Source organism: Furipterus horrens, unplaced genomic scaffold, assembly GCF_987537825.1.
Source record: "Furipterus horrens unplaced genomic scaffold, mFurHor1.1.pri manual_scaffold_1, whole genome shotgun sequence".
NCBI lineage: Eukaryota > Metazoa > Chordata > Mammalia > Chiroptera > Furipteridae > Furipterus > Furipterus horrens.
In genome coordinates this window covers 138,449,442-138,469,359 of record NW_028327171.1, presented here as the reverse complement: position 1 = coordinate 138,469,359, position 19,918 = coordinate 138,449,442, and the positions used below count along the sequence as shown (strand labels likewise).

General features: G+C 36.4%; 1 protein-coding gene and 1 pseudogene across 1 annotated transcript in view; both read left to right on the top strand.

Moving 5' to 3' along the window:
- Positions 1-19,918, top strand: part of LRP1B (LDL receptor related protein 1B) — a 1,919,366-nt gene that overhangs the window by 677,893 nt on the left and 1,221,555 nt on the right. The gene's annotated exons all lie outside the window — the stretch shown is intronic.
- LOC150021971 (nucleophosmin pseudogene) lies at positions 15,023-16,233 on the top strand (annotated as a pseudogene).

Here is a 19,918-nt window from a genome sequence, read left to right as displayed (position 1 = left end):
CTTCCCAAGCAGCTAGGTTATAATGCAGTCTTTAGAGGTGGTGCAATGTTCTAGGCCCTTGGAAATCAATATTATTTTCTAGTTAAAGACAGTGGTTGGTGTATAGAGAATGATGAACAAATGGTATCAATGTATTATTATATACTTAGTAGTCCTAGGAAAGGTACCCTCAGTCTTAGCAACCACAAGTATTCTCTATAAACTGCAGCTAGACAGGGACTAGGCCCATATAGAAGCTTATGGGATGCTCAGACAAGGCTTTATGAGAGCACAACACTTTGATACAGTTGGAACATTCAGAGAATTCAGGTGAGTTCCTTAGGAATTACCCCACATATCAATATTGAAAGAAATTGTCCTACAAAGCAGAATGCTACTAATTCTTCAAAGAGAAATCCAGGCTAAATTATGTGCATCATTTGATTCACATATATTTTCCATTGAGAAAACTTAATGTATAACTAAAAAAAAAAAAGATATAATTACAGTTTTGCTTAGTGAGAATATTAATTAAAATGGAGGATGTGTGTTGAATAATTTCAGTGGCTCTTGTTATAAAGTCATAAAGTCTACTGTGATATTTTTAACCAGTAGATTTCAATTCACATTTTCACTACAAATATTTCATGGAATAAGATCAACTTTAGTCAACATGTACAATTATTTCTGTTATTTATACATACAGTAACAAGCAAGCATATACTATTGCAGCAATGTACGTCAGAAGTATACTCGTGTTGAACAGAAACTAAAATATGTTTCTCACTCTGAGGAAGAAGAGACCTAATATAACATCAGGACAGAAAAAAAAGAGTTCACTGGAACTTACAAATATTATCATATGAGGATATAAGAATGGTTAAAGGGTGAAAGAGTAATGCTTAAATGAAACTAAAAGAATATGTGATAGCCATTGAAGCTTTAGAGGCTCTGAGAGGTATTTTTTTGTTATGTTGAATTAGTAAAATAATAGTAAATTTATTTAAATTATTTTTGACGAGATAGGGTAAGAAGAAGACAAGATTTTATTCTTAAGCATGACAATTAAAATTATACAAAAGTGTGCCACAAGTAAAAATAATTTTAAACCTTTGGTCTAATGCATCATTGTTCAATAAAACTTGTGATGAGGAAAATGTTCTGTGTCAGCCCTGTCCAATATATTAGCTGCTGGGCATACTGGCTATGGATTATTTAAAATTTGGCTATTGAAATTGAAGAACTAAATCTTTAATTTTATCTCAGTTTAATTAATGTTCATTTCAATAACTACATGTACCTAGGACCTACCATATTGGATTGCACAGGTCCAAGCATCCATCTTCATGATAGAGATTCAATGTTATATGTTCTTTATCCATGGATGAAAACAGTATGAACAGATTATTGCTCTATGGGCACTAACTTTGCAGGTTTACTGACAATCATCTATTACTTAGGAACATTATTTTTGCAGACAAGGTGCAAACAGCTTGGTTACTAATTTTAACTTATTATAGGTTTGTCCTCTGTTCGAAATTCCTTGTTTTTAATTATCACCTATGAGTTACTTATAAACATAAATGATATCATCAGTTAATGTGTGGGTATGTGTTTCATGGAGTCATTTCTCAGAGTAAACTTATCCCTTACTTTTAGTGGGATCTAACTACCAGCCATAACTGTAAATCAATCAGCTACTAAATAATAACTTACTGAATTTTTAGGATTTAATGATTGCTACATAATTTACATCCTGTGCTAACCATTAGTGATCCAAAATAATTAAGTATTGTCCCTGCCCTTGAGGAACTTACAATCTTTAAATGCCACAGCACTATAAGTAAGCCAATTAATTTTCCAAGGTATGCTTAATTAATATGAAGTCCCTGGGAAACTGTCTACAATAAATATGAGTTTACCAGCAAGAAGAAAGCATTTATCATGTAATAGCCTTCCTTTGGAAATGCCAGTTACCAGAATCATTATTAACTTATTAGATACTATTTGGGGATGGCAGAAATCTAATAGCCTAAGCTATTTCCAAGGTGGCTTCTGTAGTTAATGATCAGATTTTTAAAATTCTAATTTATTCCTTTGTACACATGAGGTAAAGTACTTAGTGTTAGGATATGCTTGAATGCCTAAATATATTGATCAGCAATATAATTTGCTTATTAACTTTATTTTATTTTCAAAACTCAACATGGTTAAGGTTGCCTTATCATTCTCTGTTTCTCTCCTTATACCCTTTGACATCTCCCATTCTCCAACTCTGTGTGTTACTTGGAGAAATAAAAGCAAATGAAAGAACTCATTCATATTGTGATACATTTCAGAATGTTATATTTAAAAAGAGGGGTTAGGAGGAGAGAGAGGGTTACCCCAGCACAACTCAAATCATACACAAGGGAGACAATAAAATACTGTACATTATTACTGCATTTAAAGTACAGTTAGAATTTTAATACATAATTGCATTATTTTATTTTAAGTATCAATAATGTACCAGATTTAAATTCAAAGTTGGCAATCAGTAGTTGAATTTGATATTATGTCACCAAGTGTTGGAAATTGAATATCTGAGTTGTTAAGGAAAATTTCTTCAGTTGTGTGCAGGTCCAGACTACAGGAAAATTATATATATTCATATTCATAGTAAAGTAAACTAATTTTTTTTTCTCTTTGAGGTAAAAGCCATAATTGCTCTTCTTCTATTTATATACATTTAAAGATTGAAGTTCAAGTACATCATGGGTGAGGTTAGTCTCTCTTTACACTGCTATCAGTAAGGTGCAGAACAGTCTTGAAGTTTAAAAAATTACTTTTAAATTAATTTCAACATAACAATAAGCTTCATGACTTTGAAATTTCATTATTCTATCTATTCAATTTTACTAATGCTGGTAAAATATTTCTCACAGGCTAAGTTTTTTCTTGATAGTGATAACAATGGTACTTCATATATCTATACAACCTATCCATCTATCTATCTACCTACTACTTATCTATACTATTTATGTCTTTCCATAAAAATATTACTTTTAAATCAAGGAATTTTGTTAGGTCTCATGCATTCTGGAGTACTTTGATTAAAACATTATAAGTTAAGATAGAAATATTGATGAAAATACAAGTACTATATTTAAAACATGTGGAATTACCCCATTTATTTCAAGGTAACCTGGATATTAGAATGTCAGCTTTATTGTGTTAAATATGAAAAAATATACATTTGTCTTCTCCTTGGGGAGAATCTAGGCTTATTCTCTTGCCTCTACTTTCTATTAACTTAGAAGTACAAGTATATTGATTACTATAGGACATTTGAAAAAACACCTGAAATTGACACTTTTTCTGTAAAGTTATGGAATATTTTGAAATAAACTTTCCAACCAGACAAATCTACTACTTGACTAGTATAATTAAATCTTACATTTTTGGATGGTATTTGCATATTAACAAGTGTTTTGTATCTGTTATTATATTTAATCCTCACAGATTAGATTGTAACATTAGAGTTGTGCCTGTCTCCACCCCACCCCCTAATCCACCAACATGTAACGGATGGTAGAAAGAGACTATGTTGTATAAATGATTTGTTTAGTTTCAGTTGTGGAGATCCAGATCTAAGCCTTGGCATCTGATTCCAGGTCAGTTGCTATTTCCACCGGACCATGAGCCAGAGAATGTGTAAATTTGGGGGACAGATAAAACTTTTCAAAATTTGGAACTTACTAAGTCAGCCTGTACAATGCTTATTTTTAAAAAAAATCTCTGTCATGACTACATCATGAATGCATCTCATATGATTAGTAACTAGAATCATAACTTTATTTCTGTATAGTAGCTGATTTCAAAGCTAACTTGCAGAAAATCTTTACAAGTTACCAGGACTACCACTTCAACAACTGTAACAAAAAGTTGTAACTTCCCTCACTCAATTTAATTATTGCGGGTCATTAATTTCAAAGTCTAAAAAAAATTTAATTGTACTGTAGTGCTTTAAATATAAGCCAGAATAAATGACAACTGCTGGATTGGACACTAGAAGCTATTTACAGACTATTGTATTTTTTTCATGTACTGTGTATTATTTTACCTCTCATGTATTCAGAATGCATGAAAAGAATATGGTATTTATTAATACTGAGTTATACCATATGCACCTACTTTCTACCTTGACTGTATCAATTCATTACACATAAAAATAAAATATATAAAACATAAAATTTATGAAGTTCTCACACTTCACCAATTCCAAAGAAAATAAAAGTGTCTTGAATCAGAAAGGAATGTTTTTGTTTTTTCTTGAGGAAAAAGAAAGTATAATAAAGTAGATTATTATCATTTTTGGCCAATTTGTGAGAAGCCATATTATGCTTAAGAGATTTAGTAATAAACACAATTTTATTGTTATTTGAAAATGAGAGGGTTTTAGAATGATTAGTTGAATTATTTTCCATAAGTATATTATCTGTAAGAAATGGGGAAAAAATGACAAAGGATACACAATGTAAAAACCAAAGGGTACATGAAGAAGGTAGAGGCTCTCAGAATCCTGTTGCAAGAAAGAACTGTAGTGATCATCTTGTTAATTTATAAAACAATGGAGCTATTGAATCTAGACCACCCTTAAGGATAAGACCTCCTCTGCTGGAATTTGTCACAAAAAAGCAAGTTGCTTCCTTCAGGAGACTACTTATGCCCTTGTTATATATCTCTAGTTGTTTGCAAGTCTTATGTGGATCAAAAACTGCTTTCCCTTGAAATTATGGAGGAAACAACAACCTAAACCCTCTTTCATTGTGAAGCCTTCATGTAATAATAATCTTCCTTCAACAATAACTTTCCTGACAATAGTTTCTTCTCTGGCTTCTCTTCTCCAAAAAAATCTTTCTCAATTTTTCAGCCATTGAATTAAAAGCATAATTCCCAGATTTCATTCAATTTATTTTCCTTCTGTGGAATGAAATCATTTTTGACATTTTCTAATCTGTTGCCTAGTACTCTAAAGGTGTTCTGAAGAAAGGGATAGTGTTATCTCTATAAATTTATCTCTTTTAGTAATAGGAAAAAAACAAAATTATTTAAAAAGCACTTCTAGTAAGGCAGCCTAATGTTGAATGCTAAACCAAATTTTATATATATTACTTTTTTTATTCCAAATTGAGCTTTATATCATTCTCTGTTTACTTTTTTCTGGCCAATTATTAGAGTTTAAAAATAACACTTAATAACCCCAATGTTAGCTATGTTTCCAAGCTTTATTCATTGGTGAAGTTTAAAAATGTGACATCTGAATCCTCATTAAAATATTATCATGATATGTTGCACAAAATCCAACCCAGACCTTTCAGAACCTTCCCTGTGTGTAAACAAGGATGGACTTTGAGGATATGATGCTAAGTTAGACCCAGAAGAGCAAATACTGTATGATCTCACTTACATGTGGAATCTAAAGAAATCAAGCTCAGAGATAAAGAGAGCAGCTTGGTGGTTGCCAGGAGTGGAGCGTGGGGGTAGGAGAAATGGATGAAAGTGGTGAAAATGTGAAAACTTCCATTTATAAGATGAATAGGTTCTGGAGATGAAATGTACAGTGTGGTCATGTTACTGAATAGAAATGGGGTTCTACCACCCACCGTCGATAGACAAACTCCAGAGGCAGAGGTTTTGGTGAAAAGGAAAGAGGTCATTTATTTAAAAACTACACAATTTTGGAAAAATTACAAGCTTCTGCCTCAGAGCACCTCCTCTTTAGCACACCTAGAAAAAATAACCCCACCACTCTCTGCCACACAAATATGAGGCTATGCCCAGAGTTTCTTCTCGTATTTAAAAATATCATCCTTTGGGAAATGCAGGCACTGCAGCATGACCATTCAGGCAACTAAGCTTGTTCCCAGTAGCAGTCTGGCTTCAGGCATTTTTCTGGAATCTGTATGTGTGTGGCATGTGTAGCCATGCCACTGCCACTGTTTCCCGTGCCCAGGGCCCAGGGCCACTAGCAGACCATGTAGATTTCAGGGCCTGCCAGTCTGCAAGCCCTCTGGCCCTAACAGGGCAAGCAAGGGGAAGGAAAAGGGCTGAGTCTCTGTCCTCCCTTTATTTTAATCTCCAGGCCCAAAATTCCATGCACTCTGGAAATGTTCTGCTTCCCTAGCCAATTTGTCTTTTTTGCCAAGGTAGACTGGCAGGTCACCCCTGGCTGGTTTGGCTCAGTGGATTGAGCGTCGGCCTGCGAGCTAAGTGTCGCTGGTTCGATCTTCCAGTCAGGGCACATCAGAGAAGGAAAACTCTGACTCCAAAAAACCTCCGCTGCCTTGCGGCATACCTCTTCAGGGGAAAGGCTAAGGGAGTAAACCCCGACAGAAAATCCGGAGCCGGAGTCCCTAAGGCGGTTTGACGTTGTAGTCAACACCGGCAACTCCTGCGGCGCACCTGAAGCCAAGCTGTATTGACTCCGTCTTTCCCTTGGACCCTTCAGCTGCGAAGAGAGGGGGGGTCTGCTGCATGGGCAACAGCAGACCCTCCATATCACCCTGCCCGGGCTCTGTAGCTTCAGCTTCACTGGAGAGGACACTCCAGCGTCATCGCAAGATGTCGATTCAACACGGGAGGAGACACTGTCACTCCTGAGTCGGACTGCACAGCCATTCTCGGCGGTGCAGATAGACTCTTAAGAAGCTACACCATCGTCTCTCGAGACGGACGGCTGCCGACGACGAGACTGGCAGGTCTGCACTCCCACTGCTACCATGTTCCTGAAGGGAGTAAGAGGGATTTTCCCTCCACCAGTCACCCTTGCCAACCTGCACACACTCCAGGCAAGGTCTCCCTCTGTTGCCTTGCACCACTCATGCTAGCTCGGTTGCTGGGGCAATGTAACGCTGCCATGCTGGTTTGTTTATCCTTTACCCAAGGGTAGGGAAATCTATCATATGCCAGCTGCAGCTTCAATCCTGCCACCTCCAGAGTTTCCTGTGACCCCATCCCCACACCCCCCCCCACACACACTCTGGGGCCTGGGTAGGCACTGGTATCAATCACTATAGTTAACAAAACTGTATTGCATATTTATTTGACACTTGCTAAGAGAGTGAATCTTAAAATTTCTCATAACAAGAAAAAATGTAAAGGCATGAAGTGATTGATGTTAACTAAACTTATGGTAATAATTTTACTGTATATGTATGCATGTACACATATAAATCATTTTGTTGTATAAGTTAAACTAATAGTGTTATATGTCAAGTATATCTCAATAAAACTGGGAAAAAAAAATCTGAGTAGGAGAAGAAAGGTGGGGTGGAAGTCCAGTAAGATTTACGAGATAATGCAAAAGATACAAAATCAAAAGGACCAGAGAGGGAAATGTGAGCAAATATTAGGATACGTATTACAGGAAGTGAGAGATTCTACCCTAATAATTTAGTTTAATAGGCAAAAGGTCATAGTGGGTAATTGTGTGGGCCCTGAAACCAAAATGTCTGCATTTGAATTCTTATTTCACAAAGTAATAGCTGTGACTTTGTATGAGATATTTAACTCCTGTGTCTGTTTCCTGATGCTTACAATGGGAATAGTAAATGTGCCCCATAAGAACGATTTCAAGGCTGAGTTAATTCCAAGGGGCTTTAGAACACTGCCTGATACATGGGAAGCAATCAATTATATATTAGCTGTATCATTATCAAAGCAAAGCATCTCTTCTGAATGAAACACTATATTGACTTCTCTAATTCCTCAGACCAGAGTAAAGACATAAAGCCATGTAAGTACACCTTGCTGACCAAGGTTTCTAACACTACTTTGCTCAGTTGCTGAGGAAATGAGAGCCTGGATGAAACAAATTAGGGTTGTGTAAGAACGGAGTTGCTCAGAAAACCATCAAGATTCAGCGAGCAGAAAAAGAAGTTTATTGAGGGAATAAGCCAGCTGGGAGGGAGACATGCTATGAATGACTCTGACTCCGAATTCCTAAGGGGGAAGGGCATTGCTTTATAGGGGAAAGAAAAAAGGTACTATTGAATTCAGTCTGTTTATCTCACAGCTGCGAGTCTGATGGGCTGATCAAGGCCTAATGTGGTTCGGTTTGACACACCCAGCTATTACAGCAAACTCCCGGCTCAAAACATCCCTATCTCCCAGGCAGCTGCAAGCACGGGTGGGAGTGGGGGGGCGGGGGGGCATGGGAACAGTGGCTGTCAGGTTGGTATTTGATTATCTAAGCCAAGGCTTATAAGTCATAACTAAATTTTAGGGATATTTACAACCAAAACACAGACAGTAGAATTCCTGTTTAAAGAGATACTTTGCTCAGAATATCTGTGGCAAACGTCTGTTGGAACTGGTTAACTTTGGAGTGGTTTGGAGATGTTTATTTCCACCCTGCTTTCCTTGGAATGACTGAAAAATATGGGCTACTATGTAGTTGTTCTAAGTGCCAGCCAGGAAGCAGCTTTTCTGCGGGGTGGGGGTGGGGCTTAGGGACCTAATTTTGATTTGTTGTAAGGGATCGAATCTTTGGTAAACTATTTCTCAGCAGTTTCACTGATGCCGCAATAGATAGTGAAAGATATAAAGGGATACCATTGTGAAAAGTTATTTTACCAGATAGGAAATTCGCAAGATGATTTATATTTCAAAATGACAGTGAACTAAAGCTCACATAAAAAAAATGTCTTCAGGAAAAAAAGTCCAGAATTGTAACTTGTGAAACTATACTATTCAGAATCTTACCCAAGTGAATAACAGATTTTAAATATCTGGAACTTTTGTTCCTCAGTAGAACTTTATACACGAGAACAAGTTAAAGTACTATAGATGAAGACATTAATTTCAGACTAACAAAATATCCCTTTTAAAAATATAATTATGTATTACTCTACTATTTCTTTTCAGTAATTTAAGCCATTTAATGACTTCACTTTATTAGGGTCATTAGTTACACCCTTATTTTTTGCACTTTACAGTACTTTAGCATCAAATACTAATGTTATACAGATAGGTTTGGTTCTGAGATATTTAAATTTTTATTTTTGTGTGTGTGTAAAACCAAAAATTTCAAGCATTTAGAGTTGTACTGTTACACATTCATTGGGATGATTCCATAATCAACTGAGCTACCCAGCTAGGGCTTAGAGTTGTACTTTTGAAAAGTCATCAGAGTTAGTAACATAATCTTTGAGGAGTTTATGTTTTATTGTACTAATATATTAAGTTATTTTTTCGAGACATTTCCTACAAGATTCAGAATGAATTTACCACCTAATATTTATTTTGTTATTTTTATAAAATAATAATTTATTTAAAATCTTAAAAATAAAATACAATTATGCATTGTCAAATCAAACAGTTACCAACTTTTTCTTTCTTTAGCATTTTGCAGTTTGCAGTGTGTTTCAGTAGATTTGAACTAGAGCTCAGGCCTGGCAGACACTTATTCAATTCTTTAAGCATTTTTATGGCACTTCAGGATTAGGTAAAAGTAAAGAGAAGTTTGGGCAAACAGAAATTATCCCACACTGTTATTCTATCATCTTGTTACTTTTGTCTCCTGGACCTATTCCCCTGCCCTCACTTCACACCAATACATGGCTAACAGCAAGCTCCCACCCTCCTTAATTAGTTAGTCTAGGTATTTTATAGCTTTAAACTAGGACATCAAGTGAATTCAAACTAGTTTTCTCTAACAACTTAATTAAATATCAAAGAATGCACTTTTACTACATGCAGCAATAAGGTGTAAGCAATTGCAGGTAGCAGATCAGAGAAGGTAGTTGGTCTAAATTAAGCATTTGAAAAATCCTTGGTGTCAGTTTTCCAGAGACCTAAACCATTTAACTGTCCCAGAAGTAAATTTGAGAAATTAAGGGAAGAACTGAAGGTAGGACTCAGAAGGAAAATAGGCAGGGCAAAATTCTATGTGTGTGAGTGTTTGTGATATATATTACATAGAGCTTGCAGATGAAATGGAAATTGGTCTCTGCCTTAGTGTTTCCTAGGTAAGGAGCTCTGACTCACAGCTCTTGAGGCTTTTCATCTTTGACTTATCATATACAGTAAATTGAGAAGTGATTAGTACAATCTTAACCAAGCTGTCAAATTGACATCATATGATCAGTTCTTCATTTGTACTTTCACACTATCTCAGTTTCTAAACACAAGTAACAGAAAACATGAACTTTTTCCATAATTTCTCATATTTTATATTTGATATCTTCTCTGTAACTCATGACACTATTTTATCTTATTTTTCTTTGACAACATAAAATCCCTGGGTAACATTTAGAAGATTTTCATCAGGATAAAAATGCATATGCTGTCCCAAAGACAGAATGTTTCATAAGAATTTGCTGCAGATCAGCATTTCTAGAATATGTTAATATATTAATATTAACAAAAGTTTAAAATTATGTGCTTCTGGACACTCTTAAGTGACATTCTGTTAAATTTATGGTTAAACAAAATGATATGCTCTATTTCTTAGACTCTATTTCGGTGAAGGCATTTTCAGAAAATGGGCATTGGATTTAAAACCCATTTTTGGAGGTGTTAGCGCATTGCTATGCAAAACAGGTTCTGTCGGGGTAGCTGCCCCTGTGTCACCTGGCAGCTGAAAGAGATGCAGAATGTCAGCCCTGACTGAGATCTGCTGAGTCAAAATTTGTACTATAAGTAGATGTCTGGGTGATTCACATATACATTAAAGTTGAGGTAGCATTGTCTTAGAGTATATAGTATGACTCTGAAGGTGACCTTGACCAAATGTTTAGTATGAAATGTGGGGAATATTCATGAGAGATATAATCATGAAAATCAGAACAGGGTAGCAAAATGGTGAAATATGTTGAATAACATCTAAGAAGATGGAATCCTTCATGCATTCCAGCGTAAGATACCAAAATGTTTACACTATGCTGGGGTCATTTATGTTGCTTTTATAGCTTAAGAAGCTTTTAGATATCTATTATTTTAGTAAAACACAACATCTTCATGACAACTTTACATATAATTGAGGCATTCTTAAAGAAATTTTATGGATTACTCTGTCTTACATACTGTGCTATTTTACCTTAATTGTGGTCGTTAATCAACTTCATCAGATAGTACCATTATAAAACATAGGTGAAGTCAAAGGAAATGCTACAGTAAAGGGTTTCTATATCTTCCCAAACTAACAGATTCTTGATGAAGCACAAGTAGGTTTACAGTTGTTCATATGAAAAAAGAATATAATAATTAATAAATAATACAAGAATAAACTGTGTTCCACATACTCATAACTGTAAACCTGCTTTTGCCACACTCTGTATATAGTTTTGCTTGTATTAGAATATTGTTTTCTACTTTACCAATTCAATGTCTGTGTGTTTGTACATACATTCACAGAATTATGCAAAAGTCCAACTTCAATAGGTTTTAACTCCATGTGGTAAAGGTATTAAACTAACAAATAAATTGTTTAAATTTTATTTACAGAACAAATATTAAACTTAAATTTTAAAAAAATGTATTTTTGGAAATTTTTCATTTGCATGTACCTGTTGAAACTACTAATTTTAAGTCATGTTATGAACAAAGGTGAAATAAAAACTGAATCTATACTATTACCTGATGTCTTATTTTCCATTGTGCATATTTCTGTTGACCTTCTCTGTTCTTCTTTCTTTGTATTTCAGGTCCTGTTGACCATTTTTCTCTCTGTTCATTACTATAGGTATAAAAGGTCAGAAAGGGCAGATACAACAAAAATACATCAGTGGTTTTCTTTGCAAATATATCTGACAAAAAAAAATTTGATAGATGAGATGAGACTCACTAAAATTTTGCAACGATGGCATTTACTGCAGATCAAAATTGAGTGTAAAGCTGACTAACCTTGGAGTTCCTCAAATAGAATAGAGTGATGCAGTAAAAAAGCCAAGCTGGGTATTTTGTTGCTATATGTTTCATTTACTTTTCCATCTTTTAAAAATTTTTCAACATGGATAATCAGAAAAGTCCTTTTGTTGTTGCTCTTTTGCTTTAATTTTTTTTCTTGAGCCAAGAAATTTTCCACAGAGAATTGCAATTTTATAACTCATTAGAATTGTCCATAAATATAAAGAATTCCTTTCTATTATCCAAATAACAGTTATCACTAGTTCATTAATTTTTTCAGACCATTCATATATCATTTAGTGGATTAATTTCATTAACAGTATTAGTTATGTCACAATTCTCTGTGTTAGTGTTTGTATGTGTTTCAGTCTCAATTTCATTTTTTGTGTATTCTCCTTTTATTTGACATAAACTTCTATTTCCAGTATGCTGGGGAAAACTGTAGTTGCTTTATAAAATTTTGAGGAATGTAGCAACTGCCAGTAGGTGATTTCTGTTAGAAAAGAGAATCTTCTTTTGTTGATTCACTAGTCAGTACTGTTTATTTAGCAGTTGTTTTAATTGTTCACATAAATTGGAGAAATTCAGCTCTGTTTAAGAGGGGAGCCAAGGTGTTATATAATGAACTGAAGCAATTACGAGAGCACACTCAAAGGCCCTGAAGTGCTTCTGTAGAGGGTCTCCAAGGGAGACTATGGACGAGTGTTTTTTGTTGGCACATTGAACTCAAACTTAAACCTGGCTAAGGCTCTGTCTTTTCAAATATGTAATTGAATTATAAATGGTATCAATTCTTCCTCTTACAGATTTGTATCAATTCAAAGATACTGCCTTGCCCTGTGTCAGTTCTAGAAGGAAGAGGATATATGAGTGGCAGATGTTAGAATGTAAAATCTGTGTCTGAAAAAGAGAAAGGCAGATAATTGTACCATATGGTATTTGAACCTGTGATGTTGCATCCGTCATGCTGGGCTCCAGCCTGCCAAGAAGACCAGGCACTGAAGCTGTGCCAAGGAACAGAAGTGGCAGGACTTTACCAGGAGGAGATAGCAACTGACATATGGCCTGTCTGCTGAATGTAGAGGATGCCCCACCAACGCAGAAATAAGCCCTGGGGAAAGACTGACTTAAATGATTGAATGAAAGGCTTTTGTGCTAAAACCTTTGGTTGACCACTAGAAGATTTTGGCTTTACCCTAGTAATACATACTATGTAAAACATGTTTGTATTTACCGAGGACAACCTAGATGCATAGTAATTTCTATCATCAAAGCAAACAAAGCATGTGGGAACCATGTTCCTACTTAGAATTTGTTGAAAACAGACAATACAAATTACTCTAAGCACAATTAATTGTAGAAGTTGTATTCTGTCAAGTTTATTTCATCTGGTGTTAAAAAATGGGTATCTACCCTGACTATAAGAGCTGTTTAGGTATTGACATAGCATGAATTCACAACCTTGACTGCTAATATGATTATCTTTCCTCCTCCTCAAGATCCTTCTATAATCTACTTCACAAAGAAAGAGAGAAAAAAGCAGGTGGATAGAGACATATAATTAGGCATCATTGCCTTGTTTGTTTCTTTGGTACATGGGATTGAGATTGTAACACAATGGATACAACATCCTATTAAAGAAACCAGGTTTTGAAGATGTAAGGGACCTAAATTCAAATAATAGCACTATAACTTTGTAAGCTTGAAGAAGGTATCTGTCCTTTGCAATCTTCAATTTCCTCATCTATATAATAGCAATTATAATACCTAGCTCAGAATGTTCTTGTAAGGATTTTAATAAGATAATGGACATTATATACTTACCACAGAGACTAGAACATAAAAATACTCAATAAACAGCAGTTTTCCTATTAATATAATGCTCCCTTTACAGAATTCAAGAAAAAACTCTTTTCATTAAAGGTGCATCATAAAATCATTTTCACAGTTAATATCATTTTGAATAGCATGAACAGATTATATTTGGAGAATATTTTTTATTAGTAACTTTTTAAGTTTGGTCTGAAATACACAATATGTATACTCTACAAATGATTCAAGACTGTTATGTTTAAGAATAACTGTACCATCCTATGGCTTCTAAATTGTGCTGTTTAACATTCTGTATAAATACTCTCAAGTATAACTTGATTTATATAAGAATCACTGTGTCTCACAACATGGTTCTTCCAGTGAAAGATGATTAACTACATATGCATTACCCAGTCCCTCTCAGTGTAAAACCATTTGTATGTTAATCAGGTTCTCAAACAATTGTTTATTTGTTTCACATACACCACAGAATTTTTTTTTTTCAAAATGTGATGCAGTGATTTAAGGCATATATTTCCACTTCTCTCATCCATTTAATGAAAGCAAATTTCAGAGTATCTTTTTTTTTTCTAAATGGAATAAAAAATAAATAACTCCTATTAGGTAATGATATCAGGAAAGATATTTCTACTCATTGTTTACATATATCACAGTGAATCTCTGTTGTTTGACCAAAGTTCATGGAACAGACTTCTCCCTAAATCAGAGTTGTTTTTTTTCAAGTCAGTGTGTATAATTTCACGTTCTCTTAGGTGAGCCCTACAAAATAAGATTGTTCTCTACTTTGTGTTGGAGTTGTTCTCATCTTGTCTAAATTATGATGAAGAACTAATTGGATGAGAAATGAGGCTTGTCATCCACTGTATCTTTTTTTTTTTTTTTTTGTAGTTATTGCTTTACTTTTTATTGTGAAAATTTTGAAACAGTTAAAAATGTTGAAAGAATAGAGCCACAGTTTTACATTTGCTTTCCCTCCTCTCTCTCCACTCCCCCACCCACACACTGACAATACACACACAAAAATAAGTTGTCACAATGACACCATGATCCCTAAATACTTTAGCGGGAATCTCCTAAGAAGGCAATTGCCTACACAACTGCAATGTCACTATCACACCTACAAAAGTTAACAATTGTTCTACAATCACAGCTAATATCCAAGACAAACTTTTCCAACTCGAGGCCATTTGTGGAAGCTGCCAGCACTACCTGAACACCATCTTCAAAAACTCTGAGGTTGCTCTGGTGCGATTCTGTCCTGCGTGTCTGTTCTGCAGAGCAGAAGTCATTTATCTCCGTCCGCGTTCTCTCCCACCTAAGTGCGTGCTCCCACCCCATGGAAGATTCTATGGACATGGACATGAGCCCTCTCAGGCCCCAGAACTCTCTCTTTGGTTGTGAACTCAAAGCTGACAAAGATTATCACTTTAAGGTGGATAATGATGAAAATGAGCACCAATTATCCTTACGAACGGTCAGTTTAGGGGCCGGGGCAAAGGACGAACTGCACATTGTGGAAGCAGAGGCCATGAATTATGAAGGCAGTCCCATTAAAGTGACCCTGGCGACCCTGAAAATGTCTGTGCAGCCCACGGTTTCCCTTGGTGGCTTTGAAATAACACCACCTGTGGTCTTACGGTTGAAGTGTGCTTCAGGGCCTGTGCATATTAGTGGACAGCACTTAGTAGCTGTGGAGGAAGATGCAGAGTCAGAAGACGAAGAGGAGGAGGACGTGAAGCTCCTGAGTATGTCCGGGAAGCGCTCCGCCCCTGGAGGTGGCAGCAAGGTCCCACAGAAAAAAGTAAAACTTGCTGCCGATGAAGATGATGATGATGATGACGAGGAGGACGACGATGATGAAGATGATGATGATGATGATTTCGAGGATGAGGAAGCTGAAGAAAAAGCTCCAGGAAAGAAATCTATACGAGATACTCCAGCCAAAAATGCACAAAAATCAAACCGGAATGGAAAAGACTCAAAACCATCAACACCAAGATCAAAAGGTCAAGAATCCTTCAAAAAACAGGAAAAAACTCCTAAAACACCAAAAGGACCTAGTTCTGTAGAAGACATAAAAGCAAAAATGCAAGCAAGTATAGAAAAAGGTGGTTCACTTCCCAAAGTGGAAGCCAAATTCATCAATTATGTGAAGAATTGCTTCCGGATCACTGACCAGGAGGCTATTCAAGACCTCTGGCAGTGGAGGAAGTCTCTTTAAGAAAATAGTTTAAACAGTTTGTTAAAATTTTCCGTCTTATTTCATTTCTGTAACAGTTGATATCTGGCTGTCCTTTTTATAATGCAGAGTGAGAACTTTCCCTGCCGTGTCTGATAAATGTTGTCCAGGTTCCATTGCCAAGAATGTGTTGTCCAAAATGCCTGTTTAGTTTTTAAAGATGGAACTCCACCCTCGCTTGGTTTTAAGTATGTATGGAATGTTATGGTGGGACATAGTCGTAGTGGAGGTCAGACAAGTGGAAATGGTGGGGAGACAAAGATATACATGTGAAATAAACTCAGTATTTTAATAAAGTAAAAAAAAAACAAAAAACAAAAAAAAACTCTGAGGTTCACTTAGCATGTGATTCTGTTGCCAGGAATGACAGAGTTAGTAAAGCGAGCAAAACCAGGACACCTAGTTACATTTGAACTTTATAAATAATGAATACTTTTTTAGTATGTCCCATTCAATGACAGTAATTCTTCAAGTTCAAATTGAACTGGCCATCCTGTCCCCAAAATATTCCTATGCAATTTCCCCCAGGATCTAATCAAAGTTTATAGATTCTAGAACACTTCCCATCTTAACTTCTGCTTGGTTTTGGTGAATGACATCGGCTTTTGGAGAGTCCAGGCCAGGTGGCTTACGGAAAGTTGCATGTTCTTTGTTTGCTTTCTGGTGGTGACCTTTAACTCTTACTTTTTTTTTTCCCAGCTTTTCTTTATTGATTATATTGTTACAATAGTTCCAATTTTCTCCCCTTTACTCCCCTCCACCCAGCATCTCCCTCCCCCAGCAATACCCCCCCCCAAGTCCCTACCCATGGTTCGTAAAAAATAACTATCCCTCCCTCTCAGATATTAAGACCCTTTGTAATCTTGTAAAGGACAATGGGCGAAGGTCTCAAGCTCCTCTAGCTGCTTCAAGCTGGACATGGTCGCCGTCCTACCTACACTTGGGTCCAGAAATCCCTAATAATAGTGGGGGTGTGGAGGGGAGGGTGGCCTTCCGACATGGGGGAAGACTGTTCTCTACTTTGTGTTGGAGTTGTTCTCATCTTGTCTAAATTATGATGAAGAACTAATTGGATGAGAAATGAGGCTTGTCATCCACTGTATCTTCTAAGTAGCTCTTTTCATTTGTTATGAGGATAAGGAACTACAAAGACATTGTGTTTACTGGTTTTGGTTTCTTAAACATTTAGCCATCAAATGGTGGCTTTATTACTTACCATTTGGAGGGGGGGGTTAATAATGTTTTTCAAGTGTTTTGGAAATAATTTATATATTTAGAACTTCTTTGACCTTTGACTGTTGCTATTTGGGCCACACATCACCATAATCCTTTCTTCCATTAATCACCTGCCATTAATCTGCCTTTAGTTTTTAGGCCTTAAGTTGAGACCTGCATCTATTATTTTATTATTATTTTAGCCTATAGTGGAAGAGAGTGTAAAAATAACCCTCTTCCTTTATAGAGTTCTAAAACCCCACACCCCCGCCTCCTTAAGAGTGGTGACAACAATGCATCTATGTGTACTCTTTGGCTCAGAAGCAATTTCTAACACATCTGTGGAATCAAAGATCAGACTCTCAGCTGTCCTGACATGCAGATGAACCAGTTGGCTGCTCTTACTCACTGTCTCTTTGTTGCAGTAATGTAACAGAACCCCTGGGCTGCTTCGACTGAAACAGAACCCACAGGCTGTTTAGTTAGGGGCCCGATTGCCCGCCGCCAGAATTATAACTCTGAATACCAGAGTTTGGTGAAAAGAAAAAGAATTGTTTATTTACACAAAGTCCTGCCTCCCCCTCCCAGACCTGGCCAGTCCTAGGAAAGTCAGAAACACCGTTTCCCTACTTCCTAGGTACGGTTCAGCTTTACCAGTAGCTGCCAATCACTCAGTTCTGATTGGGGAGGTCCTTTCTGTGCTGTGGTGCCCTCCAGCTCTCAATGCAGGACCGCCTGGATTCTCGGCCTCCTTGTAAACTGCCTTTTTCCTGCAAACCGCATGGATCTCCTCTCCTTCTCAAAGCAGTCTGGCAAGAGCCTCTTCTTAAAGCAGCCTGGAGATCCCTTCTCCAAGCCAGATGGAGGGAGCCCACAAGAGCCAGAGAGTGAGGGCGTGAGGGCCAGAGAGAGCCTGAGAGAGAGCCTCCTAGAGCCAGAGCCAGCCCAAAATATGTCTGCAGCTGCTTCTCTCTTCCTCCCTGCCTCCTCTCTCCCTCTGTGTACTCTCACGCAGTGGGTGTTGCAAACAGTTCTGACCATTCACAGAACCCTCCGTAGGCTCTGTCTGCTTCTTCCATACCAGCCCACAGTCCAAGATCCCTCCCATCTTCCTGAGTCTTGGAAGTAAAGCGGATCTTTGCAACAATGTTTCCAGCCACTAGCTCCAGGCATGCAAGGGCATCCTGAAAGCTGCTTCCTACTCCCTATCTCCCAGCCGCAAACTCTGGGGTTTGTTTTTGGACTCCCCTATTTCTGTAACAGTAAGACCCCTTTTCTCTGGAAGATGTGTGAATTGTCTGATTTTAACTTGTCTTTTCCTGCCTGGTATCTGTCTTTTTATATGCTTCCTACCGGGAGTCATCTCTGCTTCAAACTGGCTGTGCTTTCCACACTGTCCAAAACTTCGAAGTGCCTTCAGTAGCTGTTCCTGGGATACAATAAGTACCCCCAGAGAGCAAGAGCAAAAAGTATTGGCTTTAGAGATGAAACGCTTATATTCTATCCTGCATTTTGGTAGAAGGATACTCCCAAATGGAACATAACAACTGCTCCTGTGGTTATTATATCTGCAAATTGGGTAAATCTTTGCTTTCCAGAGAGTTTTAAGAAATGACTAGAACATGTGTTTTCTTGGAAACAATAGGATTTCTGTAAATTGAAAATAGGCATCCTTTTCCAGTTCATTGATTTCATACATATTTATTTATTTAAGAAGAGAGTGAAGTCAAGAGCCACCTTAGAAATCAAAACAATTGCTATCCAGAAGTGTGCCATCAATATCAATGAAGTGCCCCCTTCTCTCAGACAGAAGTACCTTTGTCATTTTCACAGAGGGCCTAAAATTTTGACCTTTATAGTTAATCCATTGTTTCTGTAAAAATCTTATTTAAATGCAAATACATGAACATCTAGTTTATCAAGTTGGCTAGCAAAGAGCAGGACTCAAAAAAGCATGCAGCTGTATTTTAACTGAGGTGGAGGAAGAGGAAAAATCATATTTAGACTTTTTTGACAAAGAGAGAGTGGTATAATCTAGTAAGCAAGTATTGTGATGAAGAGATACATGGAGAGGGATAACAGAGCATTTAAAACACCTAAATAAAACTATTTTTTTTAATTGTCTAAGTTGGGTTCCCTCTATTTGTATGGTTTAATGAATGGCAATATAGCAATGACAGTTACTCATAAAACATTTATTTTCCTTTCTACTTGCCCCTAAAAGGAAGGCGAGGAAGCAAGACAGCCTGGTAAACTTCTGATTCCTAAAGCTATAATTAATAACGACAGTACTTTGGCTATGCTTTTACAATATGTTTTAGCAAGTTAGACTATATTCTAAATGATTACAGTTTCAGTGCAGGAGAATGTTGTCGTTAAACCTCTATTTGTTCAATGCTGACAGTCAATTAAATGGATAAAAATAATCACTTGATATATTCTAAAGTTAGCAGAAAACATACACACACACACATATATATATATAGGGCTCTCTATTTTAGCATAACGTTTTCTAATGTGATCTAGAAAGTTTTAAGTAAAAGAGTCTTAACTAACCATTTATTTACTTATAATAATAAACACAATGGTGACTTTGGTCATAGCAGAATTGCTTTAATACGGCATAATCTTTCTTAGGTGACCAAGCATGATGTTCTTATATTAAATACAAAGCTTCGTATATTGGATACAAGGAATTTTCCTACACTGAGGCTTCTGAAGAGTAAGGGCTACAGAATAAAAATTTTAAAAACTCCAAACAAA